Here is a 17268-nt window from a genome sequence, read left to right on the forward strand (position 1 = left end):
AAAACTCTTCTCCAACATGACACCGATATAACCTTTCTGTCTGCACTGTATTTCCTCATACTCAACACTTCCATCAAATTGCATTATTGACTCCAACTTAATAGGCAACATTTTTGCCTAACACTGACTTTTTGTTTTTCTCGTGCTTGGTTATTAGCCAAGAATTAGGTTTTTTTAAAAATAATTAGCACATTTTATTTTTTGTAATTATTTTTTAATGTTTATTTTGGGAGAGAGAGAGAGTGTCAAGGGCAGAGAGTGAGGGACACAGAATCCGAAGCAGGCTCCAGGCTCCGAGCTGTCAGCACAGAGCCTGATGTGGGGCTTGAACCCACGAACTGTGAAATCACGACCTGAGTTGAAGTCAGACGCTTGACCGACTGAGCAACCCAGGCACCCCAACTGAGAATTAGTTTTTACTTCTGTTGTCTTATATTTAAATCTCATTCTACAAGATTAAGCATAATTATTATTGTTGTCCTACTCAAATTCAAAGAAGTCTTTACCATAGTTCTTTTTTGTAACATATTTTGTACTTGTTTTATCTTCATTATGTTTATATTGATCTTCTGTAACACATTTTGGACTCCTGGATCATAAAGGTTATGTTTTACACATTTTTGTGTATCCCCCGTTGCCTTGCTACTTCTGCATTCATGTAGGTGCTGTTTCATTCATTCAACGAATATTCATTGAGGTCCTATTTGGTGTCAGGTGCTGTTCTGAATGCTAGGGATGTAGCAATGAACATAATACACAATACTTACTGTGCTCACGGAATATATATTTCACTGAAGGAAAACAGATAATAAAAGAAGTTGGTAAACATGTAGAGCTGGGGAAAAAAACAAAACTGTGAAAAAGGTGGGGGAATGTCATGTAAATAGGGTAACATAGGGGAAGGAGACGTTTGAAAAAGTTAAGAAAGCTGAAGAAAGTAGGAGAAAAGGTCATGGGACAACTGGGAAGAAGAGCATTGCAGGCTGATGGGATGGCAAGTGCAAAGGCCCTGTGGAGTTGTTGCTGAAGGCGAAAGAGAAAGGGAGAAAGTAGTAGCAGATGAGGTGAAATTATAGGGTGGATGGAATGGACAGTAGGGGGCAGTCATACAGTACCCTGAAGTTAATTGTAAGGACTGACTTTAATTTTGTAAGGACTTTCACTTTCCTTTTCAGAAAGGAAAATTGTGTGAAATATAATTTAAAGCATCACATCAGTTTCTGAATTTATAATGGATTGAAGGGAGCCAAGGGTGAAAGTATAGGGAACAGTTACAATATTATGGACCCTTGAGGTGCCTTCTGGAAACAACTGTATAGGATCTCTATTAACCCCTGTTTCTAACCAATAGCACAATGCCAAAAACAAGCTACATATACACATTATGGTCTTGGAAAAGATTGAGAGGTTCTGCCCCTCATCTTTGTCTATTATAATGATGCTTTGAATGACAAAGTTAACTAAACAATATGTAATGTGATCTAATCAAAATGAAATAAAGAAGGAGCAGGGGAGAGGGGAAAAACAAAAAGATCCTCTCCAACTCTTTTTGTACTGACCCCCCTACTGCCCCTTGCCCGACTAGACATAGTCGATAATAACAAAATATGTCGTAGCAAGGTATCACAGCTTCTTTGATGAATTGTTTTCATCTGTCTCTCCGCTCCCCGCCCCATGCATATGCTTTGTAAAAGAAAAAAAGTAAATTATTTTAATTCTATTCTTTTTTATAAATTTATTTATTTTGAGAGAGAAAGAAAGCATGAGTGGGGGAGGGGAAGAGAGAGAGTGATTGGGCAAGAGAATCTCAAGCAGGCTCTGTTCTGTCAGCACAGAACCTGCTGGTCTGGATATCACAAACTGTGTGATCATGACCTGAGCCAAAATCAAGAGTTGGCTGCTTACCTGACTGAGCCACCCAGGCGCCCCTATTCTTTGTTTTTGTTTTTGTTTTTGTTTTTCGTCTAAGACAGGGAATCCCTTATTCAAACCCTTAAGAGTAATGGATAGCCTGAGTCTGTAACGAAGTGTTGTTTTAAAGCATAGGTCAGTGAATGTATATGAGAGTATACACAGCTACATACAAAGTAACTGATCAAGTACAACTTTTCAATGTTTAAAACAGAATAAACTGTAAAAGCAGCACCTACGTGACATTTTTAACTTTAGTATTCCTCTCCTTCTTCTTCACCTTCTCCTTCAACAGAAACCACACCAACCTCCTCATAATCCTTCTCAAGGGCAGCCATGTCCTCACAAGCCTCAGAAAACTCTCTTTCCTCCATGTCCTCACCCACATACCAGTGAACAAAGGCACATTTGGCATATATCTGGTTAAACTTGTGGTCCGGGTGAGCAGTGGCTGTGGTGTTGCCCCACATGCACAAAGCTCGTTGTACATTGGCCAGGTGTCCACCAGGGACTGCAGTGGGAGGCTGGTGATTAATGACAACTTTGAAACCAGTGGAGTACCGGTCCACAAACTAGATGCTGTAATTGGTCTTTATGGTGGCAATGGCAGCATTGATATCTTTGGGAACCATGTTGCCATGGTGTCACAGGCATCAGGCCATGTATTTACCATGGCGAGGGTCATATTTCACCATCTGGTTGGTTGGCTCTGAGCACACATTGGTGATCTCTACTACAGAAAGCTGCTCATGGTAGGCTTTCTCAGCAGAGATGACATGGGAATATGTGGCCAGAGAGTAGTAGTTGTGAGGATGGGGCACGAGGTTGGTCTAGAATTCTGTCAGATCAACATTCAGTGCTCCATCAAATCTGAGGGAGGCAGTGACGGAGGATGCAATTTGACCTACCGACCTATTCAGGTTAGTGTAAATTGGGCATTCAATATTGAGGTTTCTATGACAGATATCATAGATGGCCTCATTATCTACCATGAAGGCACGATCAGAGTGCTCCAGGGTAGTGGGTAGTGAGGATGGAGTTGTAGGGCTCAGCTACAGTTGTAGAAACCTAGGGAGTTGGGTAAATGGAGAACTCAAACTTGGACTTATTGCCATAATCGACAGACAGACATTCCATTAGCCAGGAGGTGAGCCCAGAATCAGTTCCCCCTCCAAAGCTGTAGAAAACCAAGAAGCCCTGAAGTCCTTGCATGGGTTGGCCAGTTTCTGAATTCAGTCCAAGACAAAGTCAATGATCTTCTTGCCAGTGGTGTAGCATCCTTGGGCATAGTTACTGGCAGTATCATTCTTGTCTGTGATGAGCTACTCAGGGTGGAAAAGGTGGTGGTAGGTGCCAGTGTGAACCTCATCAATGACTGTGGGTTCCAGGTCTATAAATACAGCCCTGGGCATATGCTTGCCAGAACCCATCTAACTGAAGAAGGTGGTGAAGGAGTCCTCCCCCCACCATGATGGTCTTGTCACTGGCATCTGATCAGTGGGCAGGATGCCATGTTCCAGGCAATAGAGCTCCCAGCAGGAATTGCCAATCTGGACACCAGCCTGGCCAACATGGATGGAGATGCATTCATGCATGGTTGCTGCTTTGAGGCTGCCAAGCAGATGGTGGAGAAGAAGAGGAGATTGTTGCTTCTTACAGTGTGACTCTTACGTGGTTGATGTAAGAGAACCTCTTAATTATATTCTTAAAATTCTATTCTTAGTTATTCTTAAAATTCTTAAAATTCTTAAAAATACAAGTCTTAATAAGGGCCTTCAAAATGTAGTTCTATGCATGTAAGGCATAGATTGCAATACAGTTGAGAAGACAAATCACTACATATATTCTGAATAGGGTAGTGGCTCAAAAAGGGGTAGTGCGTGAAAAAAACCAGTATATAACCAACTAGTTGTACCTCATAAGCAGAAAAAATATATACTAGCAATTCTGAATTAGGATCATCTATTCTGTGTTGATGTATTATAGAGATTTTATTGAAGAATGGAGATAAGGTAGAGAAAAAGGAGAATTCCAGGTGTATAAAGGGTGTAAATAAATACTTGGGAGAGTGGGCAGTAGACTATCTAGAATGGATCAAATAAGTTGGAGTAGAATAAAAATATGACTGTCCAGAAGGCTCAACTCTAATAAAAAAGGGGCTTAAATAACCAAGTGAATAAAGCTGGACTCTGGCCAGCAATGAATAGCTGCTAAAATATTTTTAGAAAGTATAAAATGGAAAGAAAATGTTGAAATTATAAAAACTTCATTTAATAAGGATCAATCAAGAAGCCAGGTGCAAAATAGAGAGAAAGTTGTGAGCCCCGACATATCTTAAACATTGATAATTTTGTGACATCACTGAAAGTCCATCTCCTGTCTTAAATAATGTGCCTGCAATTTTTTTTCAAACCTTTACACTGGTATTCCATAAACCATAAATGAACAGAATTCTGGCTGAATCAATATAACTTCTCTATCTGTAGGTCACAAAGCCTGTATTTGCTTTGGGCTAAATAGCTGCTTGGTCATTTCACAGCCAGGAAAGAAGAGCACAACATTTAGAATGGGGCTTCTCCATTACCTCATAATCTTGGCTAAAGCCACATTGCTTATGCTATTGGTTGTTGATACAAATGCCACAAACCAAAGAGAGGTACTACACACATCATAATGGAACTGGTTGAAAGAAAGTCAGACTACAACAGTGACCATTGCTCACCTGAAACCTATGTAGATTGAGACTAGGGGTATATTGATGAGGACAGGATTTCTTGAAGTGAAGGAATTTATAAGAAGATAGGTAGCTTCCTTGTAGGTACCCCTTAAAGTAAATTAGAAAGGTCTAAAAAATCCTTGAAGAGATTAGGAGAAATTGGGGTCAAGGAGAAATCAGAGTCCTGCTTCCTGATTGCATGTTCCTGAGCTCAGAAACTCAGGGTGTTGCTATCAGGATAGAGAGTATTGAGGTTTTAGGAGAGCCTGAATTTTGGCAGCAAAGAAACTTCAGCCTCACTCTCACATTGAAAGTTCTCAAGCTGGGGGCACCTGGGTGGCTCAGTCAGTTAAGCGTTGGACTCTTGATTTCGACTCAGGTCATGATCTCACAGTTTGTGAGAAGGAGCCCCGCATGAGGCTGTGCTGACAATACAGAGCCTGCTTGGGATTCTCTGTCTCTGTCTCTGTCTCTCTCTCTCTGCCCCTCCCCACTCATGCACTCTGTCTCTCAAAATAAATAAATAAACATTTAAAAATTAAAAAAAAAGTTCTGAAGCTCTGATGATGCCTGGAGCACCCTTACATTGATGAGGTAAAGAGAAGAGAAGCCATAGTAGAAGCAAGCTGAAATTCTATAATTTGACAAACAAGGGGGTTTATGTTTCTTTGAGCCAAGTGGGTACTGTGAAAGATAGCTAGACTGAAGTATTACTGAAAGTACTGCCCCTCCCTCACCACCACCACCACCAATAAAAACAAAACAAAAACAAAAACATGCTTGCCATAGAGAAGACCTAGTGTGGTAAACTGTCAGAGGCACTAACCAAGAGTGAAATTAAAATGTTATCTCAGGATGGCCACATTTTCACCATAGAACATGTAATAGTGAAGGTCACCATGGGATGGGTAGAGAGGGGAGGTGGTTCATAAAGAATCGAGTAACATGCTTCATAAAATTACAGGTGTCGGATGTTTGCCATGACAGAGGGCAATAACTGTGGGGAAATAGGTTCTACTTACATCAATGAGTTAGAAAAAAGCTTAGGGCAGAAAGCTGCCACCATGGAGTGAAAATGCCCGAGGTTAGTTAGCGAGATATTGTCACGAGATCACGAGTAACTTGTTATATCACCTGCAGGAAATTACTTTCCATCTGATGCCAATATACGATTATACTTTGATCACAAACTCCACTTACCCGCCAGACCCTTTGCTTCTTACACATACAAGTTAATGATTACTCTGTGATTGTTTTCTTCACATTCACCATGTGTGTAAGATCTTGTTTTCTTCACGTTCACCACGAGGGTAATATCTTGAGAGCTCAAAAAATATGAGACAAAACCCCTGCTTAGGGCTCTTGTCTCCCCCTGGACATTAGCCTCTCTTGTATTCAATTATGCATCCACTCTCTTGCTGGACAAGAGAGAACTCCAGACTCATAGTCTCTGACAAATAACCAGTCATTGTGAGCCAAGAAAGAATAGCCAATAATTCCACTACTAAAAAGACCTTTCATTTTTCAAAACCTTCTTCATTGTGCTTTTGTTCTTGGAAAAACCAAGAGGATGAGGAGGAAGAGAGGAAGTGCAAGGTGAAGGTATGGGTGGATTTACCTTGAAGCTAATGAAGCTGAAACTTCAGAGTGCCTCATTTGCACAGATATCCTTGGGATGCCATGGACCAAATTTTGTATTACTAATTTGTAGTATTTTTTTTTTTTTGTAAAGAGGGTGGCTCTCCCTAAACTGTAAATATTTTTGACTCCACAAACCTGGGTAAAAGAATAGACAGTGTATGTCCCTTTCCTTAATGCTACTTGTTTGGCCATGGGTTAGACTAGATTGGGGTAGTATTTAAATGGAAGGAGAAATTGATGTTTTCATATGGGTTGGGCTAAAGTTAATATCTGAAATGAAGACTTCTAATATCTGAAAGTCACTGTAAACTCATAAGATAGGCTTGAGTTGCCATCAAAAGGCTAGGACAGGGAGATCAGAAGGAAGGTTGGAGGGATGGAAAGATAAGCTGCTTCCTGGTGTACTTTAGGGAATTTAACCCCTTGAATATTTGCGTTTTGTTAAGATAAGGAAATAGGGACAATTTTATGGTGAAACAAATGTAATTGAGAAAAAAAGGAACTCCTTTATTCTCATTGCCATGTTTCATATTTGGACAAAATTTTTATCCTTGAAATCAAGATTTTAGAGTGATACAAGGGAAGATGGCTTAAGGACTGTAGACGCACATACACACAAGTATTTCTATTTGTTACAGTAAATCTGTAACAAATTTATGAGAAAATTACTCTAACATTGCTGGCCTTGTGCTGGTCTCATGCCCAAGGAAATCATTAAGAAGGTGAGAATTTTAAATCTTTCTTTTTTAAAATTTTTAAATATATATTATTTTGAGAGGGAGAGAGAGAGAGAGAGAACAAGCGGGGGAGAGGCAGAGAAAGAGGAAGACAGGAAGACACAGAATCTGAAGCAGGCTGTGCCGACAGCTCAGAGCCTGACACGGGGCTTGAACTCACAGACCGTGAGATCATGACCTGAGCTGAAGTCATGTGCTTAACCAACTGAGCCACCCAGGAGCCCCCAAAAGGTGAGAACTTTATATTTTTGCCTCATATTTGCAATAATGTAAATGAAACATATGTATCTAGATAAATGACATGTTTTGTTACCTCAGGGAGAAAAAAAGCACTCATTTTGCCTGAGAAATTTTTCTACTTCTATGTACAAATAGATATTGTTGGCAGGTTTGTCATCTGGCGATAAATAGCTTCATTGAGTTTACAATAAATGGAAAGAGAAGAAACATTCTCGAATGAAAGGAAAACAAAGCAACAGGTTGTGATACTAGGGGTAATAAAATTTAATATGTAATATGTAGGGTGCAAAAAGAATTCTGCGCTGAAATTAAATCGGGTAGTGAAACTTCAGATTTTGAGTGTGTAGAGTATATTATTTCATGTACCTAAAATGTTTTTGTTTTCTTATGTGTCAGAATATCCATGCGCATATTATAATTTGCCCCCCACTAGTTGTAATAAGCTCATCTTTTATGTGAGATATGCCATTTTTTTTCTTAGAACATTGTGCCCTCAAGTCACATTTGTTATACTTCTGGTCCCATCACAAACCCTTTGGAATAGAGTGCTATTGAATTGAGTTTCCATTTGGATTTCTTCCAGAGCTATTGTTTTGAGAGCAGCATATGAAATAACAAAATTGGCATGGGCTGGTTTAACTCCATGGCTAACTCTGTTGTTTTCTGTTGATGGTAAGTGTGTGGCATAGTTGAAAATGTAATCTACAATATCGTCCTTTTATGCAGGCAGATTACATTATATGTAGTTTAACATTCATCTTAGCTATATTCTGAGGCTTCACGTGTTACAGTAAACATTTTTACAGCTTTTGATAATTGATAACAATAGAGTATTGAAAATAGAGAAGCAGAAAAGGGAGCACTCTCATTCACTAGCTACACATCATAGCTAACCTTGGGTTTTTCTTTTTTTATAGTGGCAGTAGTTTTTTTGGCAAAGGCAGTAGCATGATTTGGGAAATTGGGACTCTATATTGGTATGATATCAAATAAAGGTAAGCATCTTGGAGTTAATATAACTTAAAGGAAAACAGAGGATGTTAAGTGGCATCAGTGTACTTTAAAAAAAACACTTTTTTTAATGTTTATTTATTTTCAAAGGAGAGAGAGACAGAGTGTGAGCGGGGAAGGGGCAGAGAGAGAGGGAGACACAGAATCTGAAGCAGGCTCCAGGCTCTGAGCTGTCAGCACAGAACCTAACACGGGGCTCAAACTCAGGAGCTGTGAGATCATGACTGAGCCGAAGTTGGGACGCCCAACCGACTGAGCCACCCAGGTGCCCCTAGCATCAGAGTACTTTTGAGGTGAATGTGTCAGGATGCTGCTGGGAACCCCTTGTCCTGCTTTAACTTGCTAAAGCAGCATTGTGGAAGCACATTTCTAAAAAATGGGCAATATTTCGTAAACACACAGTTTTTACTGTGTTTGAAGTTTGATGTTCCAAAAAATTTACAAAACATGTTGATTTCTGTAACCTATGTGTCAAACTGGGTGCCCTGGACATCTAGATTTAAGTGAATGACCTCAATTCCTTTTTCACACCACATGCCATTGAATCCTGAGCTCCTGAGTATCTTGTAACTACACATAATTCACTGTTTCTCAATTAAGTTACCTATAAAATGTATCATTTCACTTGTAACAATAAAGGAAAACTAAAAGATGGATATCATGATAAGAACCTGATAAATGATAGAACATATAAAGATGGGCATTGAGAAGGGCACCTGTTGGGATGAGCACTGGGTGTTGTATGGAAACCAATTTGACAATAAATTTCATATTAAAAATATTAATAATAAAGTAATGCTTTCAATTTCAACATTGTCAAGAGATAAATATTTCATTAGTTTACATTTTCAAAATATGTGAAACCTTATTAATAGCTACCAAGTGTCAGTTTGAAATGCTAATAATTTATTAATGTTTAAAAAGTAAAAAAATCTTCTAAAAGTTGAATACAAATGATTAAGCCTCAGATTATTTAAGAAAAAAAGAGAATACAGTGTTTTATTTAGGTGGACCCTCCCCTTCCTGTGAATAAGCTGATATTCAAGTAGTAAATAATAACTAAACCATAGGCTTAAATTCTGACCCTAAATCCTCTGAGATTCTGTCCAAACACTCTTTCCCCAAATTATTCCCAACTGGATTCTATGAGGCCAAGTCTACTTTTACTACACCTGTATTCTTACCTATGTTGTCTATACTCTTCTCCTTTCAAAAGTATTAACACTGAGAATGACAACTTTTGTTCTAAATACTCAACAAAACCTAATTTTGAAAATGGGCAAAAGAGAGGCACCTGGGTGGCTCAGTCAGTTAAGCGTCTGACTCTTGTTTTCAGCTCAGGTCATGATTTCATGTTCATGAATTCAAGCCCTGCATCAGGCTCTGTGCTGGCAGTGCAGAGCCTGCTTGGGATTTTCAGTCTCTCTCTCTCTGCTCCTCCCCTGCTCACTCTCCCTCTCTCTCTCTCTATCTCTCTCTCTCTCAAAATAAATAAGTAAACTTTAAAAAAAAAATGGACAAAAGACTTGAATAGGCACTCCATAAAGGAAGATACATGAATTTCCAATAAGTGCTTGAAAAGGTATTCAACGTCACTAGTTACCAGGAAAATGTTAAAACTGTAATGAGATACCCACTGGAACAGCTAAGATTGAAAAGTGTTAGCAAGAATATGGACAAACTAAAATTCTTGTACATTGCTGTTGGAAGTAGAAAATCTTACAACCACGTTGGAAATTGCTCAGGTAGTTTCTCTGAAAATGAAACATATATCTATCTTGCCACCTTAAAGATCCATTTGGAATTCTGAGGTCAGATAATTAAACAAGCCTCAAAATTCTTTTAAACTGCTATTCTGGGGCGCCTGGGTGGCTCAGTCGGTTGGGCGGCCGACTTTGGCTCAGGTCAAGATCTCGCGGTCCCTGAGTTCGAGCACCGCGTCGGGCTCTGTGCTGACTGCTCAGAGCCTGGAGCCTGTTTCAGATTCTGTGTCTCCCTCTCTCTGACCCTCCCCCGTTCATGCTCTGTCTCTCTCTGTCTCAAAAATAAATAAACGTTAAAAACAAAATTAAAAAAAAAACCCTGCTATTCAAGGTCACTATCCAAAATGTAAATCTCTCTAATAAAGTTATAATTTCACATAACCATATCATTTTTTAGCAATTTGATTATAATTTGCTTAGTTGTGGTTTCGTTTGTGAATGAATCTTAACATGTACTTCAAATCAAACATGAAAATTAATTTAATTTGGACAATAAGCCTAAATATAAAAGCTTTAATGATAAGCCTTCTAAAACAAAACATTGGAATATATTTTCATGATTGTGGAGTAGCATAGCATAAAATTGATTAATCATAAAAGAAAAAAGATAAATAAAGTATTTTTACAAAAATTAAAATTTCTGCCCATCAGGACTCACCATTAAGAATGTTAAGAGATGAGGGGCGCCTGGGTGGCTCAGTCGGCTGAGGGTCCAACTTCCACTCTGGTCATGATCTCATGGTTTGTGGGTTTGAGCTCCGCATTGGGCTCTGTGCTGACAGCTCAGAGCCTGGAGCCTGCTTCAGATTCTGTGTCTCCTCCTCTCTCTGCCCTTCCTCTGCTTGTGGCTTGTGCTTTGTCTCTCTCTCACTCTCTCTCTCTCTCAAAAATGAATAAACATTGAAAAATTTAAAGAAAGAATGTTAAAAGACCTCAAAGAATGGAAGAATATATTTGCAATGTATTATCTGACAAAAGACATTTTGAGGATATGTATACACACACACACACACACACACACACACACCTTCTATACATCAATATTACAAAGATGAATAGAGATTGAATCAAAACACTTGAACAGGAGCTTTGTAAAACAACATCAGAATTGCCAATAAACATATAAAAAGTGGTTTGACTTCATCAGGGATTGGCTCATTAATATGACACTGTGATGCAATTTCACAAGTACTATCATGGCAAATTAAGAAGGCTGACAATTTTAGAAGTTGACAATGATGTGGAGCAAGTAATATTCTCACACACTTTGGAAATCTATTTTTGCTAGATCGATTATAGCTAAGTTTATGCAATTCTAATCCTACCTAAATATCTATCAGATATATCACAGTATCAATATTTGTGACAACCAATAACTAGAAAGGGCTCAAGTATCTGTCAGCAATAGAAAGGATAAATACACTGTAGTATATATATTTGCCATGAACTATTATACAACAATGAGCATGAACTACTTTTACATGCAACAATATGGATAAATCTTACAAAGGTTCTGTTGAGCCAAAGAAGCCAAAAAACAAAACAAAACAAAAACCTATTTCTACTTCTATTTTTGTGAAATTTTAAACAAAACCTAATTGGTGGTGATAGAAATCAAAGTAATTTTCTAATCTTTGAAAACAAATAATGACTGGGAAGAAGTAGGAGGAGGCTCCCACATTGTAGATTATATTTGCATTTATTGATTTGGAAGGAAGTTACGGGGTGTGTTCACTTGGAACAATTTTATCAAGCAGATAGTTGTAAATTGATCTCCTTCAAAACCTTCTCACCTTTAGTTTACACACAATGCATACCAAATTGCCTCTTCTTGATTTCAGAACAGTAGTAGATGAGGTAGGGTGGAAGTATTGGTTACTCAAAGAAGACTTACTGTCAACAGAAAGATAAATCAATGAACCTAAGGAAGAACTAACCCAAATACTTTAGTACTCAAAATGTACCGAAATATGGAGACCTAAAGTTCTTAGATTCTCAATGGCCTCCAAAGTAGCCTACCATATTACAAGAGAATAGAGTAACAAATATTCAGCATGATAGTTTTAATCAATAGTAAAAGTTTAAATCATTCATTCAATAAATTAACTGCATTTTATATTAAGTCTTATATTAGTACCTGGCATGGGAAACTTATATGAAATATCTGGCATGAGAAGTTACAGTGACTACAATGGACAAGTTCTCTGCTCTCAAGGAACTTGCACTTTAGTCAGAGAGGCAGAATAAAAACAGGTAAACAAATGCATAGAGTCCTTTCAGATAATGCTAAATACTAGGAAAAAAAATAGTGATGGGATAGGATAAATGACATGTGATCTGATGAGAACATGAATGAGACGTAACAGTGTAGAAGCCATGAAGTAGAAACAAGCTAGATGTATTCATTCAAGGGCAGAGAGTATACACGTAAAGAAGAAACATGATAACCATGGGTGGCAGTGGTGGGGACCTGGGGTGGGGGCGGGGAGCTGACGATGGGAATAGAAGTGAAGTCAAAGGAGGAGGCCAGACCCAGATCAAGTATGGTTTAAAGGCATATAAGGAGTTTGTGTTTTATTATGAATTTAAATTACCAGGGAGTCTTGAGCAGGAGTGATGTAGAATAATCTGATCTATCATCTCTCTATCTCTATCTATCTCTATCTCTATCTCTATCATCTCTATCTCTATCTCTATCTCTATCTGTCTCTATCATCTATATCTATATCTATATATCTATATCTATATCTATATCATCTATATCTATATCTATCTATATATCTGTCTATATCATCTGTATCTATCTATATCTATATATTTCTATATTTTAAAATTACTTTGTATATGGGGTGCCTGGGTGGCTCAGTCGGTTGAGCGTCTGACTTTGGCTCAGGTCATGATCTCACGGTTCGTGAGTTCGAGCCCCGTGTCGGGCTCTGTGCTGACAGCTCAGAGCTTGGAGCCTGCTTCACATTCTGTGTCTCCCTCTCTCTCTGCCTCTTCCCTGCTCATGTTCTGTCTCTCTCTGTCTCAAAAATAAATAAACATTAAAAAAAATTAAAAAAAATAAAATTACTTTGTGTAGAGAATGGACTGCCATTGGGGATAAGTGGAAACATGGTGTCAGTTATGTGTCTTTTGAACTATTTTGATTTGTGACATAGAGAAATATAAAATAGTGTTGATACATATTAAGCACTTAAATATTAGTTGAATGGATGTTTGAGTAACTATTACTAATAAGTGATAAAGTGGAGAATATCATCTAGGCTTCTATTAACACTTATATCACCACTAACTGTATTGTGGATTATATTATATTTAAAGAACTCATAAAACTATTAAACTCTATATTCAAAAATTGACATTTATTTTCTAATTTTCCCTCTACCCCCAAACTATTGGCTATTTAATGTCAGAACAAGGAGAAAAATCATAACCCTGTGGGAACCAGGAAACCATTTACTTAAGCTACCCTATTTAGTCACTTAGTTTTATGATATTTAATCCAGACCTCTCCTACAAATGTCATATTTGCATTCTTCTGAAAATAATATGTTTTTCAAGCAAATATGAGGTGTTTTATTTCTACACCTTGCTATATCCATTTACATGAGCTTCTTAATTTAAAATCATATTAGCCTTATAAAACTTTATTTTTGTTAGTTAACATATACATTTTACACTTAGGAACAGGTGTAAACTCTGACATCTGGGACATCCATCAGAAAAGAATGTCCCTGAGGCACTTACACAAGAGGATATCAATACACATTCACACAATGACATTTCAGACAGATAAGTGCCCTTATATCAATGCACCAAATAAGAAAAATAGAAAGCATGAGCAAAGAGCACATGACATAAAATGAAATACATATGTAGAGACTGACCATCATTTGCAGGGGTTAGAGCCCTATTCCATAGTGAAACTGAAGTACATTTTAAAATGGAAGCTTTAACATTTAACAGCTAAACACATAAAAAGGAATTCATGACAGAAGAACCTACATCAATTGAAGTGACCTTTCTCAGAGATATCTTTTACAGATTTTCCTTCTGGCTGTCTCTTTTCTTCTTTGCTCTACTCTAGACCTTTTTCAATAGAGACCCTTTTCTTTCTTTCCTTATAGATAACCCATATTTTAACATCTTTAGTTTTATGAATCAGGTTCCACTGTGGAAAATTTTGAGTTGATATTTCTAGCCTGGTGTTTGATGACTTTGGGATTCCAGAATCCTCTGTATTGTATTGGATTCCTTTTGTCAGGGAGTTGGTTCAAAATAGGATATTAGGGAAAATAAACAAACATGGAAGCCTATCACAGTTGATATACATCAAACTTTTCAAAAATCTGGTCTTTTTTCCTTTATTTTGTCCCATCCATGTAAAAGTCTAAGAGACCCCATTTGCTAACTCCAACCTCTTGAGCTCAAGGTCAGGGAATAAGAAGGAAGACACAGATTTGATATTTGAAGTCTCTTTGAATGATTGGATAAAGCCTCATTGTTATAATAAATTTGATTAATATTCACTTAGGAATGGATTAAATAAATATTATAGGAATATCAAACAGTCTTTTTTTAAAAAATTCTTAGTCAAAACCTTTACTTGCATGGCAGCTAAGACAAAAAATTTTGAAAATTTATAAAACTAGTCATTCCAATACGTAAAATTTAATCAAGTTGCATTTTATCACTATAAGATTAAAGGAGACAGCTTTTGGAAAAGAATAAAAAAAATATCATGCTTGGGAAGTTTTATGACCAGGACTTCTGGAACCTCATCTACTTCCCTCATTTAGATATACACTCAGATGGTGGTAGGCTTAGGTGTCTGTCCAAAGTGAAGACTGAATCCTAACCAGGATTCAAGGAGCATCAAAGTGGGGGGAGGGGGCTTTATAAACTTCTTATAGCCATATAAGAACCCCAACATTATATGGTTTATAAACACCTTTTTATTTTTTTTTTAATTTTTTTTTTCAACGTTTATTTATTTTTGGGACAGAGAGAGACAGAGCATGAGCGGGGGAGGGGCAGAGAGAGAGGGAGACACAGAATCGGAAACAGGCTCCAGGCTCTGAGCCATCAGCCCAGAGCCCGACGCGGGGCTCGAACTCCCGGACCGCGAGATCGTGACCTGGCTGAAGTCGGACGCTTAACCGACTGCGCCACCCAGGCGCCCCTATAAACACCTTTTTAAAAACCATGTCACATTTAGACTCAGATCTTACTAGATCAACATTATCCTGTGTATGTATTTTTTATTGAATATGTAAAAATGACAAGGCACCTCCAATGTGTAACAGTTTTGAAAATATGGGAGAATGACTGATATGGGCATGTGTAATTTGTTTGTTGCACACAGGATGAGGAGTGACTGAGTCTGAAAAACATGAACAAAGCCTATCAAGCAAAAGACTAATTTCTTAGAGAAGTGCTTCTTTGAATAGATCATTGTAATAACTCAAAATGATGCACTTGGTGCTTCAATCCCCCAAGAAGCCCTTGAGAATGACCATCATGGTTATTCTTGGGAATAACACTAATTCTTTCCAGGAAACTCAGTTACCCTGGTACCCTACCATTCAAAATGATATTAAGAAGGGATGCTCTCCTTGTTCCTCTAATAGAAATTTTCTTTAGTCTTAAATGTAAATTATGGCACAAATACAATAAAATAATTCATTTGAAGCCCATTCACCATTGTATTTAAAATAATAAAATAGCCTGTTCTTAATTAGAATTTTATCACTTTAATATGTGTACATATATGATGATGGGATCTTAGCTTGAGAGATCTGTTTCAGATATGTTTCAGCAACTCTAGTGAATCTGTTTAAATGTTTATCAGGGTCTTTTTGCATAAAGGAAAGGGTCTTTCCTTGGAAAGAACAAATCTCTTTGATAAAGAGAGTCTGTGCGTATAAACTTTAAGTGTTGAGAAAAGATGGAAAATTTGGTTCAGATCAGATGTTATGTGTTTCCTCATTTCCTTTAGAGACATATAGCAGATATCTGAGTATAAGGGACATGAATTAAATGGAGCTGGTTTCTTAAAATCTCTGTAAAACCTGAAAAGTACAGCAAAACCATAACCCAGTGGTCTATATAGCAGAGTACAGTGCTTTCCGTAATTTAGATAATTATTGATCTCTGTAGTCACATTAGTGGAAGCAGCAAACCAATCCAGCCTCTGTGTAGAATGAAGGAAAAGAAAAGAACTGTATCAGGGCTGGAACATCAGAGCATTAGAAGAAAGACATATCCTCACAGCAGCTGGAGTAGGAGACAAAAGAAGTGGAGGGCTCCCTGGGGTATCCAAGAAGAATATGTAAGAGGAAACCATACTCTCTGCATGTGAGCTGAATGGACTGCTTTTGGCTATCCCCATGGGGACAGCTTAAAATCTGTTGGAAAAATCTGAAGAAAGCTGAAGCTTCTGAAATTTTATGCATAGTGGCAAAAACAGAAATACTGTTTTATTATGCTTATTAGGCCATTATCTTTACTCCTAGACTGGTTTATTTTTGAGAAATTTGAGTTTCAAATACATGTTGCTTGGAGAATTTTTTTCTCCTTTAGATTATTTTTATAATGATCTCATCTTGGATAAAGCTGAAGTAAAGTCAGCCTGAATAAGTTTTTGATAGAATGCACTATTTTGAGCACATGCCTTAGATAATTTTTTATTGTCAGTAAGAGCTGGCTGGAAATAGAGGCCTGCTTTTAGGATTCATTAAACTTTGTCTTCCTAATCAATAGAGGATAGTTGAATCATTAATGACTAAGTTTTGCCTGTTTGAGTGGATCCTCAGCAAATGAACGGATATGCAAGAAATGCCTACATTCGATGCCTTGAGTGACAGAATCAGGAGGAAAGTTCAGTGAAAGGACTTTCCCAGTCACAGCACGGGACACCTCATGCTTGTTCATATGATGCTGTAAGACTGCATGTGAACTCTCTGACTTTTCCTCTTGTACAAGACACCGAAGTCAAGGGCCCAGACGTGCAGAGTCAGGGTCAAGGTTACCACCAGCTGACGTCATGTCTTTTATCCTTGACTTGCTTTCTGAGGTAGAAACACTTTGGGTACAGACTTGGAAGATTTGGAACGGAGGAGATGGAGAGGAAGATATAGATGTCTTATACCAAATGCCTCCTTGCCTTCTCTTAGTAGTTTGTGTTAGTTTTGTTTGTTTTATTCTCTTTGTTTCAACACATCTGATGCTGAATACTCAAGTG

The 17268-nt window shown here is 37.8% G+C and overlaps 1 long non-coding RNA gene and 1 pseudogene across 1 annotated transcript in view; one reads left to right on the forward strand and one right to left on the reverse strand.

The window, feature by feature from the left end:
- The window catches only part of LOC121033793 (uncharacterized), a 237092-nt gene that overhangs the window by 22538 nt on the left and 197286 nt on the right, over positions 1–17268 (forward strand). The gene's annotated exons all lie outside the window — the stretch shown is intronic.
- Positions 1994–3675, reverse strand: LOC121033792 (tubulin alpha-1A chain-like; annotated as a pseudogene).

The sequence above is a fragment of the Herpailurus yagouaroundi genome, unplaced genomic scaffold (genome assembly GCF_014898765.1).
Source record: "Herpailurus yagouaroundi ecotype Mexico unplaced genomic scaffold, PumYag 159, whole genome shotgun sequence".
Classification (NCBI taxonomy): domain Eukaryota; kingdom Metazoa; phylum Chordata; class Mammalia; order Carnivora; family Felidae; genus Herpailurus; species Herpailurus yagouaroundi.